Below are 21,729 nucleotides of genomic sequence, written 5' to 3'. Positions count from 1 at the left end.
AAAGACTGCTCCTGCTCCCCACAAAGATGCCCCGCACTCCCTTTAATGCTCGACCTGCCCCAAGAGAGCTCCCCTCGGCAAGCAAAACCCCTGATAAGTCCTGTGAAAAAGTTGAAGTCCTTCTCTGCCGCAGGCATGCGAAAAACGAAAAGTTGCCCGGGAGCAACAGCGGCCGCCAGCAGCACCTAACTCCGCGGAGCATCACTTACCGGCGGGGCCAGGCCGGTGCGGCGGAGCCAGCGCGGGCAGAGCGCGGCCGCCGGGCTGCGGGGCGTTCCCGGCTCCCCTCCGCTCCCGGCTGCCTCCTGCCTCCTGCCTCGGCGCGATGCTGCGGGAGGGAGCGAGGATCCTCCGGGAGGAGTCGCCAAGCGTGACAGTCCTGAGGAGGGGCGGGATAAAGTGGCTGTGTGGGCTTCGCGTCGCAGCGCTCTCTGCCTCTGCTGCAGTGCTGGGGAGCAAGCGCGGCAGAGGCGAGGCGAGGCGGCCCAGCGCGGCAGGCAGGCAGGCAGGCAGGCAGGCAGGCAGGCAGGCAGGCAGGCAGCCGGCAGCCGGCAGCCGCGATCAATAATTGACGGCGTGGGAGTGCGGGGAGGGCGATCCCGCCACCGGCAGCAGCCAGCGCCGGGGCGAGAGGCAGGCACGTAAAGCAGCTCGCTGGCAAGGCTGCAAAACCTCTGCAAAAGCAAGCTCCGTTTTCCTGAGAGAAGGCAAAATAAAAATACCCCCCGCACACACACCTTATTTCCGAAGCCAGTGCCTCACGAGAGGCAAGACGCAAGTTAAGATTAGGGCGAGAACAAGTGAAGCTGCTGTAGGGATTCCAGCAAGCGAGATTTCATCTCCTGAGTGCAAAACTTCCTGTGAGAATAATGAAGCATTAGAACAGATTGCCTAGGGAGATGGGGAAATCACCATTACTGAAGGCTTTTAAGAAAAAGTCAGGAAAAATACACGTTTCGAGGTCTTAGGACAAATGGATAGACTAGATAAGTCTTTTTTAAACCTATGTTCTATGAGCAATAAGAAGCTACGTTTATTACTATTATTACCAATATTTTTAATGTAATGGCATTTAAGGACCCTAAGTGATATCATAACTTTGTTGCACTGGACACTAATAGACATTGTGGAACAAAAAAACAGAAGCGAATTCCTCCTTTATGTCTATTTACATTTACATCCAACTGCACTAGCAGAGCAGTATCACCAAAATGAAGACAAGAGAGAAAGGGAAAAGAGCAGACAAGATTCTATATTAAAACTACATTTCAAAATGACCAAATACTCCACCAGTTCCATTAACAGACACGGGCTTTGGGTTTACCTCTCCAAAACGTGTTAAACTACAGGTCACACCTGCAGTAGGAAGTGAGGGTAACAGGCAGACACCATCCCCACTTCCCTGTGCTCTGAACATGCCTAGTGTGTGGCTTCTGCAGAGTAACTTCTGATAGCTCATCTGTCTTTGAGTCTTCTTGCCAACACTTGTGAGTTTACATGCTGTTTTCCTACATTTTGAAATGCTCTTTTTCCTCTCTGTTGCTGAGTAAGAGACTCAAACAGCAAAGGAGACTGACTTAGTGATTGGCTAGTCAAGCGAAATGGTGAAAGAACTATGCATAGAGTACTGTCAAGTGCAAAAAGCAAACAGAAAAATGAAAAAAAAACCCTATTATTATTCTATTACTATTCTCTTTCAGTTTCAGCATTCCTAGAAAATTGCTCTTGGTGTTAGAAAATGGCATTTCATTGTTAATAAACTAAACTTGCCATGTGCAATATACAGTAAAAAAACCCAAAGATTCCAAAATTTTCCTATGGCAACAAACGAAAAGTCTATTTGTGCCATATAAACAAGAACTACAGTAAAATATTTTTCCCATCCATTTACTGTTGACTAATTACCATAGGAACCTTTCTCTATGCAAAGTGCATCATAAAGCATATTTTATAAAACATATTTTATTGAAATAAGTTGATTAAGACAGCAGACATGCTCCTTGTAAGTTCTTGAGCAAATACAGCAACTGAAAAAACCCCCATTCATTTAGGTTTTGAATATGAAGGACTAAAATACTAAGGAAAATAAATCACTGTAATCAAATCACAAAGGACAGACAGCCTCCACTGATAAACGGCCGCTACAGCAGCCACCTTCTTCCTCATCTACCACATTAGAGGAAGAGAAGTCCATACAACAGATTTATAGGCATCTCCTAGAAAACAGACATATAGACACAATATGGATAAATAGAAGAATTTTATCTACAAAACCAGAATCTCTTGGCAGAAAGAAGACCAAGGCAGAGCAGTAAGTAAGCAATGCGATAGCATTGTGTGTGCATACCTCCACAAGAGTGGATGCAGTCCTGATCTAACTGGACAGGCAAAGGAGAGGTAAAAGGTTGTGTATCGGCGGATGGTGTGGTATGGCATACGTGCAATGCATCTGGAAGTGTTAATGGGGGGGACAGGGGGAGCTACAGCCACTAGGACCCCTCAGTAAACCTACACCTGCCCTTATTAGATTGTAATTTAATTATGTTGAATTTTAAAAAGTTAGACTAGTCAGTCTGTGTGTATAGCTTTAATCCTCCAAAAGTGAAATATATTGTAATACACAAAAAAGATTACTAAAAAAGTAAGGATATGGGTTTATTTGGAATACTAAGTATGCAGTTTCACAACCAGATTAAACTAAAGTAAGACTTTAGTTTTACTATGGAAAGTGAAAATGAAAATGAAAACGAAAACGAAAAGAACAGTTCTTACACCTGTCTGTATGCTCCACCACTTTCTCAGCCTTTATTGTTTGTGTGGCTTCACGGTAAGTTGGGCTGGTGAGCAGATCTGACTGAAAAATAAGCTTGGTACCCAAAGAAAAGGATGCTAAAGCCTGGTGAGTTTTCAGTCAGATCAGTGACTATCTCAGTTAGACTGAGTTAAGCCAGTCACGAAATTGCAGCATGAGTGTAGGATTGATTGTGCCAGCCCAGAAAGGGTGGGAGCGTGGGAGGCATCACTGCTGTGGGAGCGTGAGGTATCATTTAAGTGAAACTACTTAGCTTCTCTTGCTATATTTTCCACGCATGGGGAGCATTTGTCTTCCCCCCAGTGTCCCCATTACAAGTTGACAGGAAGCAGGTCTCATTCCTACCACCACGAAACACGTTCAGAGGGGCATTGCCTGCATACAGGCAATTCTGATGGAAATAATGCTTCTTGAGTTTTACTGAGACTACCTCTGTCTTCCTTGTTCCCGGGTCAGAAGGCTTAGACCTTCCTGAAGTTTGCTGTCAAGAGTACTCTTTCATATCGTATATAACTTTTATTCACATATACATTCAATTAAACTCACGACTTCTGATATTCTATCAGTTTTCTGAAAAGACTACATGACCCGTCTGGACAGATTCATTTACAGCTATCACAGACCCGATAACAGTATTTTGCTAGCAGCTACTGGAGACAGGATGCTGCATCAGATGATGCTGGAATATGACCGGCATGCATTGCATCCCACTACAACAGGACAAAACAGAGGCATTGTTTCTAGGTGGATTGAAAAACAACAAACATTAGATTCTCTGGCATTTGTAAAGGGAGCGAAAAACGCAGACCTTTTAACCCTTCCAATTTACACATTCCATACGAGTTTTAAAAGTGTAAGACAAACTTCTGTGGTAGACTACTGTAGCATTGTTTTGGTTTTTTTTTTTCTTTTAACTTGCACCTTGAATGTTTGTCCAAGTAATCAGACATTAGCTTTGCTTCTCCACTATTTCCTTCCCAGTATACAAATACAGTTACATCTGGCTACTGAAGCATGACTAAAAATAGGTCTTTCACCAGCAACAGAAGCAAGGTCTTTCACACTGCGCTCTGTGTTCCTTTGGGCATGGCCTACAACTATCATGGATTCAATCCTGCAAGTACTTTCATTGATTTAAATAGGACTGCTTATGGGAAATCAGTAGAAATCCCACCTAAAGTGTCCATCTGCACAGAAATGCTTAGAGGTAGTCTTAAACAAGGGACCATTTAGTCCACAAGGACTTCCGAGTTCTTGTGCTAAACAGGTCACTTCAGATATTGAAGCATTCTAGTATTTTATTGTGTGCAGGGCAGAATATACCCTCAGTAGTATATTTTAAGCATGTGTATAAACATTTGAGACTACATGCATGTACGGTGACCTAATACAGTGGGACCCAGTCCCGAATGAGATGTTTGGATATCACTTTATTTTTTAAAAGTAACAGCAGGAAAACTCCACCTAAAAGTACAAAAGGAATTCACTATAGTTTCAGGTGACATAAACAGAAAAACCCCTGCAATTTGACTAAGATAAAAAAAGAAGTAAACAAAAAAATCTAAAAAAATGTCATTTACCTCAGATTTTTTCCTAACTCAGTTGCAGTCCAAACAGACAGGAGCTATTAGAGAAAAGTAGAACTTTACAAAAACATACTCAAGCTGCTTTACTATGCAAAGCTCAGCATGTGCTATAAAAATAAAACTTGTCTTTTTGGCCTAGGATTTGAATGAAATCAGGAGCGAAAATGAAGCACAACTTCTGAAAAAAAACCCCATAGGAGTAGGAATTGGAGCGTGATTAAAGACAGCTCCATTACTAGTCTGCTGTATTAAACATGCACGGTGTTTCCTCAATAGTTTGGTTTCATAATGCAGATTCATAAAGCTTACTCTATAAAGTTTTCTTCAGTTATTTATGAGATCTTGTCTGGATTTGACCCTAAAGAATGTGTATAATAATATTTTGCCTCACTCACTTGGAAATACTAGACAAATAGAAAGAATTCTGCAGTGAAAGGTAAAAATCAGATACTTAGCTGCCAAATGAAAATAACTTTTAAAATCAACCTATATAGTACTGAATCATATACCTAATATATGCCAATCTCTGTTTTCCTGTGGCCTCATAAAACAACAGCAGCAAAATCTTAGGTGAAGGCTGCCATTGATCAAGAGGTCCTCTACCTGCTCTAAAATTAAAGATGAAGAGTTACTAAGTAAATCTTCACAGGATGTAAGTAGGAGCAACATTATCAGCTGACTAAGTACTCTACCAAGAGGGCTATTAATACCTGAATTGTCTTGGTCAGGGTACAGATATGCAACTAAGGCTATTTCTCCTTCCTAACATAGCATTTTGTTTTTGTCTCACTGATGTCCAAATTTCAAAATCTGGTGACAAGAATGAGTGTCTTCCTGGACAATAAGGAACATTAAACACACATCCCCTAGGCCAAAGAAGACCCCTAGTTCAGGGTTTTCTGACCTGCTATGCTCACCTTGAGCAGATCATTTCCTCAAGCTTCTGCTTCCTTTTCTTTTCTTTGCCTGTAGTGTTTATTTAAGATGTTGTATCTTTAAACAAGAAGAATTATACGATTGTACTGCATGCAGCACTGATCTCATAATTAGAACGGTAACCCATAGCTCTCTGCTTCTAATATAATAAGAGTTAGACCTTATTTCCACAAGGACTACTGCGTAATCTTAACTCAACTCTATATTCAGTTGAAGTCCCTGGAATACCCCACTGTGTCCCACTCAGTGCTGTAAATCTTTGCTGGATCAAGTCCTAAATTTGCCACATGATAAATCCTTTTTTTTTTTTTTTTTTGATGGCAACGGCAGCTTAATTGAAACAATCTTTTACTAACTGATTTATAGATATCCAAATATATATACGTGTGTGTGTGTGTGTGTGTTTGTGTGTTTGTGTCTCTATACTGGTACCTTGAATCTGAGATGAGTTCTGAATCATATTAAGCATGTAATTAGAAATCTCCTTCTCTTTCAAGTATCATACTGTTTCTGTGTTTGACTACTCTTGTTCAAGTGATTTTTGGTGCTGCCATCTGTCATTTGGAGAGAATTATTTTTATAGGCTTTCATAGTGCTAGACCACAGACACCAGCTATACTGGTATATATCTACGGCCATCACAGGGTAACAGTGTATAGGGGCTCTACAGACAAGAGCAAGCAACTGTCCTTTTTACTGGGGACCACAGGCAGATGTTCGGAAGAAAAATTACTGACCAAAGGACTCAAATACAAACTTAATCCAGAGAAGGGTGAGTTATTCGAAGCCATAAAAGTGAAAGGTGACAGCAAAACGTGCAGAAGATCTCACAATTTTGAGTTATTGGGTGATAAAATGGTAGATGAATTTAAAAGTTGACAAATATGAGTCAATGTTTACTGGGAAAACAATCTGTTATATGTGCACAATGATAGGACCCGCAATAGCAAAAACTACCTTGTTAGTATGTTACATTAAGTCAGTATGTCATATTGAATACCTTCAGAGTTTTGTTTCTTAAACATATTTGCCTTTAAAAACCAAAACCAAAACCAAAAATTATTCCTCCTGTGAAACGACTGACTGGTGCAAGCCAGTTTTAAAGGTGTTTCTTCAGCTGTAACATGGCACATAGACTATGGCAGGTTCCAATTAAAAGAAAAATTGTAACACCTTTTCATTTTACTGAGTAGCACCTGCAAAAGTATCTGCAGGTTGTAAAACGAACTCATATTTTAATGGATACTTACTTGCACCTGCATTCTCTGAGGTATGTTGTTCTGGGCTAGATAAATGGCATGAAGTCATAGTGCAATTCTACTAGGATTATCTTTTAAATGCAGAATATCAATAGTATCTCTTATAACTGAAAATCTGTAAATGAACTGTGTAAATGATCTGTTCTTTCAGTCATGAATCCACAGTCTTCCTGCAGGTATTGCAGTCGGAGTGCAGAACTTGACATACATATTTTAGAAATAACGAAAAGATATGTAAGTCACAAGGGACTGAATGTTTCTTATGGCCTAAATATGCATCTGAAGAGACTTGCAAGCATTTATAGTAAGAAGCTGGAACCTATCACACAGATGAAATGTGAGTTGATATGCTAGTGTGACAAAGAATTACAGAAAATAACTAGTTCAATGGGCTATGTCTGAACATTGTTATTTATTCATTGTTTTCTTTCTGAAATCTTTAAAAATAAGCAAGTGAAACAAGTGTATTTGTCCCACTGAATTTCTGGAAGAAAGTAAACTACTCCTGAGACCAACACAAATTCCAGAGAAGACTTTGGGGTTCTTTTCATTACATATACTGCTCCTTTGTTTGGAGCCATGTATAATCTGATCAGAGATCAGAATCAAGCCATAAGAAACTTAAGTTCTGATGATAAAACAGAAACTAATAGGAGTTGAATAGCTCTATATAAAATACATAGCAGTGGGAGCAGATGACTCACTGTGGACTAAAATAAAGCATTTTATAAGAAGTGGAAGACAATAAACGCCAGTAAACATATCAAGTGTGCTTTGTACAGGCATTGTTCATTCTGGATAAAATTTACTGAAAGAATCTGAATTTCCTGTAATTGCTCTAATGAGCTCGGCACCTCTGGAAGTCTTTCCTTGACTTTTTAACACTCTCTGAGCATAAAAACAAAGCCTGGACCACCACCTTTTCTATTATATCTTCAGAGTCAACTTGGCAGGTTTTGAACCTTTAATAGACCCATATCTAAAAGGCTCTTCTGGGAGCCCACTTTTGAAGGCACTCCCATTTGGGACCACCTAGTCTGTATCAGAAGTCAAGTTATTTGACGACTGAATGCTTTAGGCACTTCTCGTTCTCTCCCCTTCCCTCCTGCTCCCTTCCCCTGTTTTAGGGAAGCTGCGGGGAGAATTTTAACTGTCTCTTTTAGCTATGATCAGTAATTTTTTAAAGAAGAAGATTGAAACAGAGAGGAAACAGATCTGCAAGATCTACTGGATTTTGTCAGAAGAGTCTCCAAAGGCAAAGAGATCTTGTGTTAGCTCAAGGCACTTGAAACAGATTGATATGAACTCTTACATGTTGAAGAGAGGGGAAGAGGCAGTTTCTGTTAGGACAATAAACACAAACTACTTATCTAAACATTTTAAGCTTTCGTTTCCCAGAAATAGCTATATTTTTGGCTACTTCTCATTTTAAAAGGCTAGGTCATATAACAAAAAACAACAATGTTGTAAAGCTGGTCTACGGCAAGATAACAAGGTTTTGATACTACATTAACAAAAGGGTTAGATTAGAAGCAGCTCCAATGGCTTTCTTTGATAAAAGTTTGTGTCCTATTTGGGTTATGTTCTTATCAAGGCTAACAATACTAAATTACTGAGAAAGAATGTATTGGATTTCAGTGATTTCAAATGTTAGAAATTGCATTTACAAAGGGAACACATTTCTACTTGGTCATAAGCTTAAAAACTCTACCACTTACTTAAAATATAAAACAAAGAAGAAAAAAGGGTTCACAAGCTTAGTGGGTGCCAAAAACAAGTTGTGACAAGGCTATCTGTTTACCCCATAGTCCACATAAGTTGCATAGCTCCTAAAGATAAAGGCAAAACTCTCTCTTGCTGACTCTTCTCACTACAGTAGCTCCACCGACAGCAGTGGGATAGCTGATTTACAGTGGTGCACAAAAGGAGAACTAGGATCTGTGTATCTGCTGTAGATGTACCTTTGTTAAATGCTTCTTTTGTAAAAGGCAATTCTGTTCAAAAGAATAAAATATATGCATCAAATCTTGCTCTCCTTAGACTTTTTATCACCTGGAGCTGGAGGCAATTTCTCTAGCATAAAAGTAAAGACCTTGTGGCTATTTATATTGACATTAAAGCCAGTACTCTAAACTGTAATAACTGAAAGATACAGAAAGGACTGTAAGATTTGGTTTAGGATTTCTGGGACATAGGAGTAAGACGAATCCTTGAAACAGGCATTCAACCTTTGTGTAGCAACTACTAGCAGTTACAGAACTGAATCCTTCTTTTCTCAGTACAAAGGCAAGTAAAATTTGGTGCAAGTGGGTGAAAATCAGTTCTGCAGCAAGACACAAAATCTCTGAGTTAGAGTTGCTACTTTTCATGCATTTGTACACCACCTGGCAAAACGGTGTCCTGAGGTGCCTGGCTTCCACATGCTACTGTAAAAAATGGTAAATAATATACATGGTAGTGCAATTTATACACCAATTTACTAGCAGTCAAGTTGGCATTGAGTGTTTGTGCATGGGAGCAAAAGCTGAAATCATAATGAAACTGTAAGTAGGGGTCCTCCTATCCTATTTTCATCCTCCCTACTAGGGGGTTTCATGCTATCTTCATTCCTTTGTAAGTTACATCCAGTTTACAAACATCCTATGTGCAGCCACAAGCTTGGCCTTCAACTACTTTATAGCAGGCCAGGAGAATGGCACATCAGCTTCCAGTAAGTTAAGAGTAAGCTATGAGTGATGTAATGTAAAGCTACCCTTGAGCTGCTTTGTACTTAGGGTTCAGGAGCCAAATCTTCATCCCACTGAAATTAGTGGAGATTTTCCATTTTGGCAGGCGTAGAGATGAACTATAAATCTGCTAAAGAGAATGGGTGGCTCTATGAAATTAAGATGCTCCAAAGGATTGTATAATTTAAAATATAATCTTATTAAATATTTCAAAAATAGAGTGAAGCTATGAGTGCTTGTACAGTCCACTCATTAAGCTTCTTCTGATTCAGAAATAAAGATGCTTTTAATGGTGTATCTAAAGCTCTAGCTGAGTCACCAACATAAATCCAAAATTTTCAAATATTCTCTGGCATGAAATGAATGTGGCACAACTGGAGAAGGAGTAGGTCTAAACTCTGTCATTTTCTTTCACCCGTCGTAGAATTATCTGAATCAGCTACAGCAAACACCTACATACAATGAGATACCATTTTGGTGATTTATAAACATTCAGTAGCCCACAATTATCATGTACTCTTTGAAGGTCAGCTTTGGAATGCCCTCTTTCTCCTGGTGATTAGTTTTTCACATACGGGGCTCTAATTAAATGTCCATTCTAGCTCATCAACGGTCATGACTAGCTGCCTCACACTGGGTTTCTGAAGGACATTTATTTTCCACTCCTTTTACTTCTAATTATGTCCTGTCATATCTATATTATAAAACTTCATCCAAATAATTGGCAAAAAAAAATCTAGAAGTGCTCAGTTAGCCTTTTCCAATGTCATATAATTAACATTATCATAATGTTCACATGTTCACATAAAGTCAATTTGTTAAGATTATTCTCTTTCTGGGCGGTATCATTCATCTAATGTTTGTCGTGAATGATTTTCCCAACAATCCTTTACAGCTCTTGAATTAGTTTTTATATTTTGATATTACCTTTTTAATATTAACAATGTTTAGTTCCCAGAATGGGAAAACTTGCATAAAAGCCCACCTGAAGTCAAATTTACTTCTACCTCTAGAGTGCCACTGCTTTTAGAACCGAAACTGATCAACTTGTAATGGGGCTTTAGAATTTTATACAGGTCTCTACTTTCAGAAAGCACTTCAGAATACTAATGCAAAACAAAAAATTGTGGACAGAAAACACTGTACAGGAAATATTCTCCTGAAAAATTTCTAACTTCTGCTGTTTCGTAAACCAGTCAAAAAAGTGTGTGTCTTTAACTAAGAAATACTATTTAGAAGCACGATATGCATCTATTGTCTGTGACAATGTAACCCTAAAATGGACCTGGGTCTGCTAAAAGAACTGAGAGGACGTGATTTAAATCAATCACCTTTTTAATAAACATGTGCAGCTGCGGTTGATCTTATCTTCCACTTAATGATTTATAAATTATTGGGCCAATTTTATTTTTGCCTTAGATCAAATACATAAAATACAGTAGCATATAGGGAAGGAGATGACAGGAATAAAGGATTAAGTTTTCTTGATCTAATGATATTTTTCTGAACACACATAATGACCACAACCTCCAAACTGAGAATTTTGTTGCTAGGAGCAACAACATAAAAAGCATTCTCCCAACTGCCTCAGTCATTACAGTTCCAGCTACTTATCGTTACATGTATTCTCTACATGTAATGTACTTATTACTAATTGCCCACTCATAATCTTCTAAGCCAACCATTTCTTCCAGAAAGCCCGCAGAGATCTCATCCAAATGGTTGTTTGGAGAGGTAGAAAATATCAGAATTAAGTCAATGCCAAATTTTGTTTCCCAAGACAGGACATAGAAAATAGTACCCCTCCTTGCTTCCATTTGAAATTCTCTGACTGACTAACATCCAAGTATTATATTAGCTTCCTTAGCCACAGCATAACATTGGGATGTCCTACTCAGCTGGCTATCCAACATCTTCATTGCTTTCCAAATTCCAGTCCTTCATTCTAGAGGTGTGATCTATCTCTGTGGTTTATAGATAGATGGTCTTGCAAACTTAACTGTATACAACTCATGTTGCTCAAGTGAAGTCAGCCAAACAGCTATTCAGGTCCAGTCTGTCAGACTGACCTGACATTACTATTATTGTCTCCATCATTTTCAGTTTCACAAACTATTGTTTGTTTTCTCCTATACCATTCATAAAAACACAATTTCTTTTGATACTATATTGCAAGAATTCTTTTTGGTGATGCCCCATTTTCAGCTTTTCTTTGAAACTTGTTAAGTATTTTTAAATTCTTTTAATATGGACATTTTCACCTATTGTGTAGTAAAAATTTACACACCTAATAATCTTAATATGTTCACATAGTTGCACTGTGCCAAGATCCTGTCGAACTGGGAAACAGTGAAGGATTATAGAACATAAAATGGTACAAAACCCATAGAATACATTGTTCATTTTTCTCTTGAATGGCCTTTGATTCTTTTTCCAAAAATCACCTGCATTTAATCCACACTAACTGTTGATGCTGATACATTTACAAAATTATTTTTATAAGGTAAGGAGCTCAGTAAATTTTACAGTTATTGACAAAGCTATTTAAAATTAAACTGAAAAGGGATGTAGAATTATCTAAAAGCATATTTATATAGTTAACTTTGGTAATAAAAATAGAATCCCCTTCTGATAGCTGATAACCAGATAAGCAAACACTGTCAAAACTTCAGTGCTAAAGCCTATTAACTGGATGTTCCTTTCCACAGACATATTTGATGGAGCTAAATAAAATACTCATACAGGTAACATAATCACTTATTTTGTTTTCTGAGATTCGTCCTTATCAGAATAATATCTGAGCTGACATCCATTGGGAGAATATACTTTAAAGTGATTTTTGAAGCACTGAGCTAAGACTGTGGCCCATTCAATTACTCTGCTTTTTGCATAAAAAGTACAAAGATGTATAAATAAATAAATAGTACCTCCCTCATAGCATGAGCTCAGGGTACCCAAGCTAACCGACAGCTTCAGACATTTCAGTTGTCTATGTTAATGTTTCATGAGAATTGCAACTTTGGGTATCCAGTAGAAATCTTATCTCTTTCAAACACAACTGTTTTCCAGTCCAGCACAGGATAACGATTTTTAATGATTATTTTATCTACTAAAGCTTTGCTTTTCAGCAAAGCACTTAAGCATGTGATTTTTAGTCCTGTGCTGAACAGAGGACTTGTATACCAGCTTTTCTAGTGGTTCAGACTCATATTTGGGCACAAGTTGAAACACAGGAAATTTTGTCTATACGTAAAAAAACACTTTTTCACCATGATGGTGGTTGAACACAGGAAGAGGTTATCCAGACAGGTTGTGGAGTCTCCGTCACTGGAGATATTCAGAACCCGACTGGACACAGCCCTGGGCAACCTGCTCTAGGTGACCCTGCTTGAGCAGGAGGGTTGGACAGGATAATCTCCAGAGGTACCTGCCAACCTCAACTATTCTGTGATTCTGTGATATTACTACGCTTAACGGAATTAATTCAGCTGCTGCACAATGTTCTCTTTCTGCTCACAGAAAAATAAAGCAAGTTAACTTACCTTAATGCCTACTAGAAAGGTTAAACTAAGTTAAAATGAATTAGCTTATCTTTACCAAAACATTCAGAGTTTCAGAGTTCAAGATAATGGAAATGATGGATGAAGAAACTGTTTCTCTCCTGTGGTTTACTGAAACTATTGGAATTTGATACCCTCTTCAAAAGATTTTAAATGATCATCTTTTAAAAATTTTATACTGCAAGTACCAAACCTATTGAGCATATCTGTAGAAGAGTTCAGTACAGTCTTGGACCCATATAAGCTCCTTCATATGCTTTGCATCCACACAGAAAACACTCTAATGTGCAAAGTGGAACATGATTAAGGAAGCACAGCAGGAAAAGTAGATCAGAGTTGAGACTATGCGTCCAATTTTATCATGTAAGGATGTGAAAGGGTGGACCAAAGCTGTATCCTGGATACTGGGGGGCTAGATGTTCACACACAGTCATCCCATCTCAGCTGCAAGGCCATAGTAACAGTTAAGAGACAGCAAGTTTTCAAACTCCATATTCAGCTGTGTTGGGCTCACAGTCTTGTTTGGTATAGAAGTCTGCTACAGGGGGCATTCTACTCCTGCTCTAAACCACTGTTGAAGGTTCTCTTAGCTCCTTTCAGGTTGAAGTTAAACAACCAAATTTAAACCATCTGTCTGACTTCAACCTGCAATGAACTAGAAGTACTCACACAGTCTGCCACAACTGAAAGAAATTTTAGAAAGTCCTCTTTACTGCCTCTCAGCTTGTTAGTTGGTAGCTCCCAGCTGACTATAGTAAGCTGACTGAAATAGGGTGGAGGGGCATTTGACCAACATTTAGTATATTGGCAGACATGTCATGAATGAGTTCACATTCAAGAGCTCATTGCTTGTGCTTGTAAAGATAGTCACTGTAAGAAAATGAGTATTACTGAACTTCCTAGGGATGAAGTCATCAACAGAAAAAATGAAGTTCACCTACATCTTCTGTACCTGCAGAATGGACATAAATCCAATTACTTTTCCTTCTAGCTACCTGGTTTATGCTCTGCTATGAGTGTATTAGAAAACTTTAGGTACTTAAGGAGTTTCAGATATGTTAAAGGCTAGAACTTCGTCTAAATGGGATTTTACACGTTTGGATGCTCAACTTGAAATGCTTACAAGAATCTAATTGTCAAAGAAGTTGAGCACCCACAAATCCAAGTGAAGATTAATTATGTCTTTGATTAGGTCTGGATTTTCAAAAGGTTTGTTACATGCATAATGCCAGACAGCAGCAGGAGCCGGCTGCTCTGGAAGGAAAAGCAAGCTAAGCGTGCTGGCAAGGTAGGCAGGGGCAGTGACCTCACCAACAAGCAGCACAGGCCAACAGCATCCAATCAAGAGCAGGTCCAGTGACAGTAACAAGATTCAGCCCAGAATCCAGATTACCAGACAAGTTCAAAGAGGTGACGCAAGTCAGGGTCAAGGTAGGAAGTCAAGTCAGCAAGTCAGTGTCAGGATCAGGTCTGGAGATGGTATCCAAGATCAGCCACAGTCCAATGACAGCCAGACTAGTCCACAGTAACGAGGCAGGTGCCAGATCAAGCCAGGTCATGAGTAGGGTCAGGGAGGCACATGGCCAGGCATGGGCACAGCTGCAACACAGCTAATGTGGAGACCAGTGACAAGAGCCTGGCGTTAAAAGCAGCTCCCAAGTAAAGGGCGAGAAGCCCCACTTCTCACAAATCTCTTTCCAGACAGCTCAGTATGCAAGGCCAGGCAGTTGCACTACCAAAGCTGACCCTCAGCCCAGGCAGCCAGCTCCCCTAGAAGGGATGGTGCGTTCAGGTTCCTGACACCCAATTCCTGTTCTTACTAGGAAAACGGAGTTTACGCTCACCTACTACACCCTATGCACTCTCTTATCTTTTGTAATACAAAGCTTACTTGTAATTTACTGGCCTTTCTTGGTTTAGGTTATGTGTTTGAGTGAAAAAAGATTTGCATCATAAGTGACACAGACTAACTGGGGAGACATTTCCAAAGCATCCTTCTCTGTAGTAACAGATACTATCAATACAATGGCAGTACTCAGATTTATGATACATATTGCCTGTATGTGCTCTGTATTATATACACAGGCATACATTTATGTAAATCTGTACACACATCCATACAAATACATACATACATATATATATTTATATATTACACATACAAACATGTACATGCGCACACGCACACATACACGCGCACATATGTACATGCACAATCTGAAATATATCCTATTCACATTAAGGAATATTCTCAGTATTTCAAGTTGCTAAATGCTTTTATAAAACGAAAGACAATCCTTTGTTACACACAGAATCTAAAGCAGTAAACTTAAGGGGGAGAAAAGGTCAAACTAAGGTTAATTGCATTTCTTGACATTTCAGAGAAAATATGAGTTCTTTGCATAGTAAAAGTGTAAAGGAGCAGCTGGCAGTACTGGCAGAAAAATGCAGAGTTGTGAAGAAACAATCAATATACCATCAAAAGGGAAAAGCTATCCTTTAAGCGTAATTAGAAAGGCATTGTAGAAGAGTGGGAATCATATAATTTTAAGTACAACATTAGCTCAATAACGATGAAAATAACCTAACTGTTTGCTCTGTGAAAGTGGTCTTTTTTTTCCTAAACATACTCTGTTTAGAAACTGGAGAAGAGAAACAAAAACAGAATAAAGGATCACTAATGGCTTTCAAAATACTATAAAATTCAAAAGCTTAACACACAAAAACACATGTAATTAAAATGAATAAGCATATTTAAAGAATCTCTCCCATTAAACATCTAATTTTGGTTACATGTTTTCTGCAGTTTGCAGAGTAAACTTGAACTCAAAGAAAGGGAGACAAATAGGAAGACTTGGAAATAGCTGTGAAATACTTTACAATAAAAAGCAACAAGCATGTTTTCTGGACTAAACTGAAAAACAGGGTCTCTTGAAGAATTAAGAAAAAAATCCCAGCCAACTGCACTTTAACAGAACAGTAAATTCTAACACATCCAATTTCATAAATAGCTGCTGCTAAGATCTCATGTGTGCAAACTATATGCACCTCTGATGCTTCTACATATCTTTTTATCATTTGGTTCCTCAGCCTCAGATTTGGGCTCTATAACATTTATGAATGTTCCCAAAGCAATAAGCTGTCTCTCTGCAGCTTACTGTTTGTCAAATGGACAACGGTTATGAGAGCCAAGGGAAACTTCTTTCCACTAACCGTGATTTTGATGTTACCAGGCCTGTAAATTGACCATTATGGGTTAGTGGAAAGGATACACTCCAATCCCTGAGAATCCCAAACATCAGGAAATGGAGTAGCTTTCATACTCATGCTAGACCTGCACACTGCTGTAAGAGGTTCACTGAAAAACAGACTGCCCAGATCTCTTAGGAAGTATTTTTGTAGAAGGAAAAGAATGAGCTGATGTTACTTGGGCATTGTAGGCTGCTAGAGTCTTGATTACAGAATTAATTCTGTAATCCAGTTTCAGAAGCACTTTACAAATTTAAAAAGGCCCTGCCCACAAATTTTTGTGACACTTGACAAGTCTGTCAGCCCAAGTTAATCTTCATATCTGCTCTACATCTCCAAAATGGAGACTACAGTACTTCCCTCCTTGAGTGGGTTAAGGAAGCATAGGTACAGTAATCACTAAGACATCCAGATACTATCAAGAATGGGCTGTATAAGATAGAAGATTTGAGGCCAATTTCTGATTGTTTTGTACTGCCTTAAATAACTACTGGTCTTGGACAACTATTACATTCTTTTGTTACAAATTACAGATGGTATAGCATCATGACTATGTTTAATGCATTACGAAAGGTGCAATAAAACACTATTCTCACTTCAGAATGCTTATGGATACTATACTATACACATGCTCAGTGAAAATTCAGTCCTAGACTTTATGTCATTGGCAGCTTTGCTATTTGTAGTTACGTAATTCTGAAGATTGTCCTTCTCATGTCTCATATTTATCATGATTACATTTTTTTTCAAATCACTGTCACCTGCTCAGGAACAAAATATTACAAAGAATTTGAGAAGGAATTAAAGCCAGACATAGATCCTTCCTATATTTCCTCTTTTTTTTGGTAACATCATGCCCAGTTCACAGCACAGTAATGAACGCAACTCTCAGTTTATACTTTTGCTGACATAATGAGCACAATATTTACAATCTCACTCAGTTTAGTAGCTATAGTACATCATTCACAGACACACTTTAAACAAACATTAATGCAGACAGTACAAGCTGAATTGTTGAATGGCACTACAAAGTTGTTAATACAACTGTAGAAAAAAACCATTGCAATAAAAGCAATCTAGTAAAATCCTGAAAGAAAAGCTGCAGTTTGAAGATATGGAATAAACAATCTAAGGAAGGATGGGCAGACCTGTGCCTGTACCAATGGAAAATATTGCAGAAGTGTTCTGGGTAAGTCAAATATATTTTTTGCCTGGATAACAGAACCTTTGCGATGTTGTTTAAAAAGCAGCATAGAAATAGATTTGATTCTGTCGTAAAATGGTAAGTTTATCTATCACCAGGCATGTGCTCTGTTTACATATCTGCTGTGAGATTACCCACACAGCCTCATGGACATTCAAGGCGTATGATCTCTCCATCTTGTCTCGGAATGAGACTGTCGTTAAAATGCTGCTGTGCCACCAGTTAATTAGGTAAAAATATCCGTGTTCATGAGGACCAGTAAGGTCTTGGGTAACACGACTAATTACAAGCATAATAGCTGTTCATAATTTATTAAGCTTCTCCTGAGGGCTTTTCCTCCTGAAAACACGAACAACAACTTATTAGGCAGTTTAGTCTAAGCAGCTGATAAATATCTGAGATGAGACTGAGAATAAGAATTAATAAAAACACTCCTCATTCACATTACGGTGTTCCTTCAATCATCAATTGTTATCTTTTATATAGCATTTTTCACACCAAAGTACTTTTGCACTTCATCAGCTTTTAAGCTTCATGTCCTACAGAAACTCAGCTAGTCTAATGCCAATGTTGAGGTGCAGAATTTGGGTCCTAAAATATTAGAAGCATTCACACTCTTGGAAGTAACATAATAGGATAACACCTAGCATTGTGGTTCGCAAGATATCATCTAAAGGTTGTCTGTAGAGCAAATAGCGAAATTTTGTACTTTCCAAAATCAGAAATGGCATAGCTGATCATGCCCAACTTGAACCTCTTCTAAAAATTTTTGAATAGCATAAATTTAAAAAGAGCTTAATATAGTTAAAAATAATGTCATAAATTTGAAAAGTCAGTAGGGCATCTCTAGACTACCCAAATAATAATAATTCTAAAAGAAGAATATGGATCACATCTGCAACCAACTAAGCAGCAAACTAACATATTTCAGTTTCAACTTTTCCAAGTTAGGTCCTTCTCAGCCTATGAAAATTAGCCTCTGGAAGTACTGAGCACACATATTACTGGGTGGGATTTTCCCAGTCCTCACTGAATGTAATCTGATTATGTTTACTTAACTATATGTAACCACTTTGTATTGGGTATAAATATTTGTGTATTGAAATACCATAAAGAAGCCCAATGTACACAAAGTACTGAATGCTGAAATACTGACACAGCCAAATCATTAGGTATTTTGAAAACCATGACCTACATGCTTAGAACCAGAAGTAGCTTTTGTAGGAATTTTTGGAAGTATGCTCGTTTCGAGGCAAGCGCTGAACAGCAGAAAGCAGCCAACATAAAATCATTACTTAATATGAATCTGAAAACTAAACATGACTTTTTTTAATTTCATAATGGACAAAGTCATGGGAAGTATTTTAAGAGCATAAAAATATAGACAAGCAAAGTCACACTCATTTAATTTGTTTAATAGATAGAATTGCTAGAGCAGACAGAGAATGAAGTAAACATCATGTCCTCCCACACCCCAACCTCACTGTTACTTCTTTTGATAGTGAATCACTGAGGAACACTGCACTGAGGACATTGCAAGGATAAATTTTCATTGCACTTTATTTTGAAAAAGTCGTGTAAATTGGGTACTGATTGTCCGAAGACAGCAGTTAAGGTTGCTCATCATAAACTAATTGTTAAAATTGTATTTTTTCCGGCAATAAAACACACTTCCTGAATCTAAAAGGTCTCATTCTTGTAATTTACTAATGCTATTTGCTGAGTGACCCAAAGTTACTACATGCAAATAAAGATCTTATCTTTTCCTCAGCGATAACACCGATGAGTTGCTTGAGAAGTAGTTTGGAGCCCTGGAAAAACAGGTTTGGAAGGAACCTCAACACCTCACACCTCTTGCCTACCACAGAACAGGGTCAGTTACACCTCATCTATCTCATTAACGAAATACGCATATCCCTTTTAAGGTTACTTGTTCTTAAATACAACAGTGACTAAGACCCCGGGCCCTCCTCAGAGAAGCTACCTGAGGGCTTCATTATTCAACCATGAAACTGTAAGTCTGAGTAAAATATATCACAAGCTGGGCTGCCATAAAGGAAAAACAATAAGGTAAGATGAGGCAAATATAAAGTAAAGGAAGACTGAGAACAAGTGAGGCTGCATCTTGTAATGCAACTAAAAATGGCTTCGTTTTAAATATACATAATTTGTTGGTGTTGTATGTCTTGTGCATCCTGAGCCTGATTAATTAGTTAGAAAATAGACCAAGTAATTTCATTGGATCTAGTTACTCAGCCTAAAGTCTCCCCCTGTTCACAAAATGTCTGTAGAGAGCTTATTGTTCTTCTCTGTTATCTGAAATTACACTAATCTGCCCAAATATTTGTAAATAATAATCCTGATTTTGAGATTTTTAACAAATATTATTCCATTGCTGATACTTGAAAACAAGTCATAGTGCACAGAGAAAGCATCGCAATCACTTTTTGTTTCCTGGCTGGCTGAAGGTATTCAGGGTCACGTTTCTGGGAAGATTATTTGAACTGAGACAATCACAATTTACTTTCTGCCACTTTTCTCTAATATTTGCTTACAATTCACTGCTTTCAGGAACATTTCTGCCAGAAAGCTTACTTGCTCTAATACTTCCAGAAGCAAATACAAAAATAGCTTAAACTTAGCAGCAATTAATTCAGCTTTAAAAAATTTGATGAAATTGTGGGAATTACCTCAGCTCTAACACCATACCAGATTACATAAACAGGAAGAACAACTTATATTAAAATAACATAAAAATAATGTGTTGTAACAAAAAAGCAGCTGCTTGATAATTATATCAATGAGATGGAACTAAGAAAAGAAAATTAGCCTGATCTTTTTAGACTTACATGTAATGAGATCTAACATATTGTGAAGCACTCTAGGGAAATAATTGGAAGCCATTGACATTGGACTTTTAAAATTAGAGTATAAAAAGTATTGCTGGGCCTCATGTTTAAACTGCAATAATATCTCAGCCATAAGAGGTCTACTTCAAGTCTGCCAGGTCTTCAAAATCAGTGCAAGATTCAAGAATCAAAGGGGTCGCTCTTGTGCCCTTCTAATGATTCTTAATAAAGACTCTCTGAATCAAATGAAGCCTATGGTACTACACAGGCAAAATCAAAGTCTGAAGGAGACTACAGTCTTCCCACTAGCAGTATCAGAAGCAGCAGAAACACTCATGGCCACATGATATAGTTGCTCTCCCTTCATTCATACTAATGATGGACCAAAGTCCACGCAAATCCCTAACAGTGCTACTTATATTCTTTACAAGGGGTTAAAAAAATGAGTAAATAACACACATCCTAGTATATAAACCAGATGTTCTAATCCAGAATACACAGAAGAAGCAGACTAGATGAGCTAGGAAGCTGCCAGTTCTATATAGTCATTCTTTAATTGTATTTTATGCTTTTAAGTGCTAGGCAACAGCAGCCCAGACATAATGAATTAACCCAAAGTATTACAAGAGTACTGATTAAATGGGATTGCTCTCCATCCTGTGGTGCTGCATCTGGTTACTGTTAAAACTTAAGTAGTGATCAGAGTCACGAACAACAGAATTTTGATGGATTTCTACAAAGACAAAAGTTGAAAAAGTTAGCACTTGCTAATGATCTTCTACTGTGAAAGGAGGAGGGAGGGTTTGGCGTTGAACGTATGAGGGGAAAAGTTGGTTTCTGAACTCAGAGAAGTAGGTCACTTAAGAGATCTGTCAAACTTAATATTTGCCTATAACAGAATTAGCCTTTGTGTTACTGGAAGTCTATTAGAACCATACCTTACTAAAGTATTATCTAAAGTTACATTCATGCATTTGAGTTTCATTTACAGTGATGATAATTTATGAGAAAAAGATTCTAGGAGGCTAGAGGAAAACTTTAGCATCTTTTACCAGTTTTCACTGGTGATATTGTACTACACAGTTATCAGAGATACAGGAACTCCATATTCCATAAATATATAACTGTATGTACAATTTAGGCATGGAAGTTTAAGCTGTATTAGTCTGTTTACTTTTAAAATGACTACTGTTTTCCTCAGTATCTGGTTATTGCAGTAGCAAACACACAGTTTGGTAGTGTTCCAAAAAGCTGCTCTAAAATGTGATTCCTGATAAGCTAAGAGTGAACTTGAAAATCAACAAAAACTAAACAGCTCTGTGTTTGCTCTGTAAATTGGATGCAAGAGAGAAAAGGTTGGCATTGTAAATCACAGAGACATTCAAGGTTAGGAAGCACCTTGATAGATGAGAATTGGAGAATGAGTTCTAGAGTTCTTCTACAGAAGACTCAGTAGAACGGCAAATGTCTTGTTTCTGTAAACATGTTGACTTCCCTTTACCGTGCAAATTAAACCTGAACAACAAAATATACGAAAGCCAGAATAGA

The 21,729-nt window shown here is 38.1% G+C and overlaps 1 protein-coding gene across 2 annotated transcripts in view; it reads right to left on the bottom strand.

Moving 5' to 3' along the window:
* The window catches only part of LOC104152945 (synaptic vesicle glycoprotein 2C), a 182,045-nt gene that overhangs the window by 110,361 nt on the left and 49,955 nt on the right, over positions 1-21,729 (bottom strand). Inside the window, exon 1 of one of the 2 annotated variants that reach the window (XM_068927674.1) lies at positions 210-628. The exons of the other annotated variant lie outside the window; for it this stretch is intronic. The gene's annotated coding sequence lies outside the window, so the exon portion shown is untranslated. Of the gene's footprint in view, positions 1-209; positions 629-21,729 lie in introns of those variants that run through there. 2 annotated transcript variants of the gene reach the window in all.

This window comes from Struthio camelus, chromosome Z, assembly GCF_040807025.1.
Source record: "Struthio camelus isolate bStrCam1 chromosome Z, bStrCam1.hap1, whole genome shotgun sequence".
Lineage (NCBI taxonomy): Eukaryota > Metazoa > Chordata > Aves > Struthioniformes > Struthionidae > Struthio > Struthio camelus.
The sequence above is the reverse complement of the archived record's forward strand: the minus strand, read 5'-3'. Positions and strand labels throughout refer to the sequence as shown.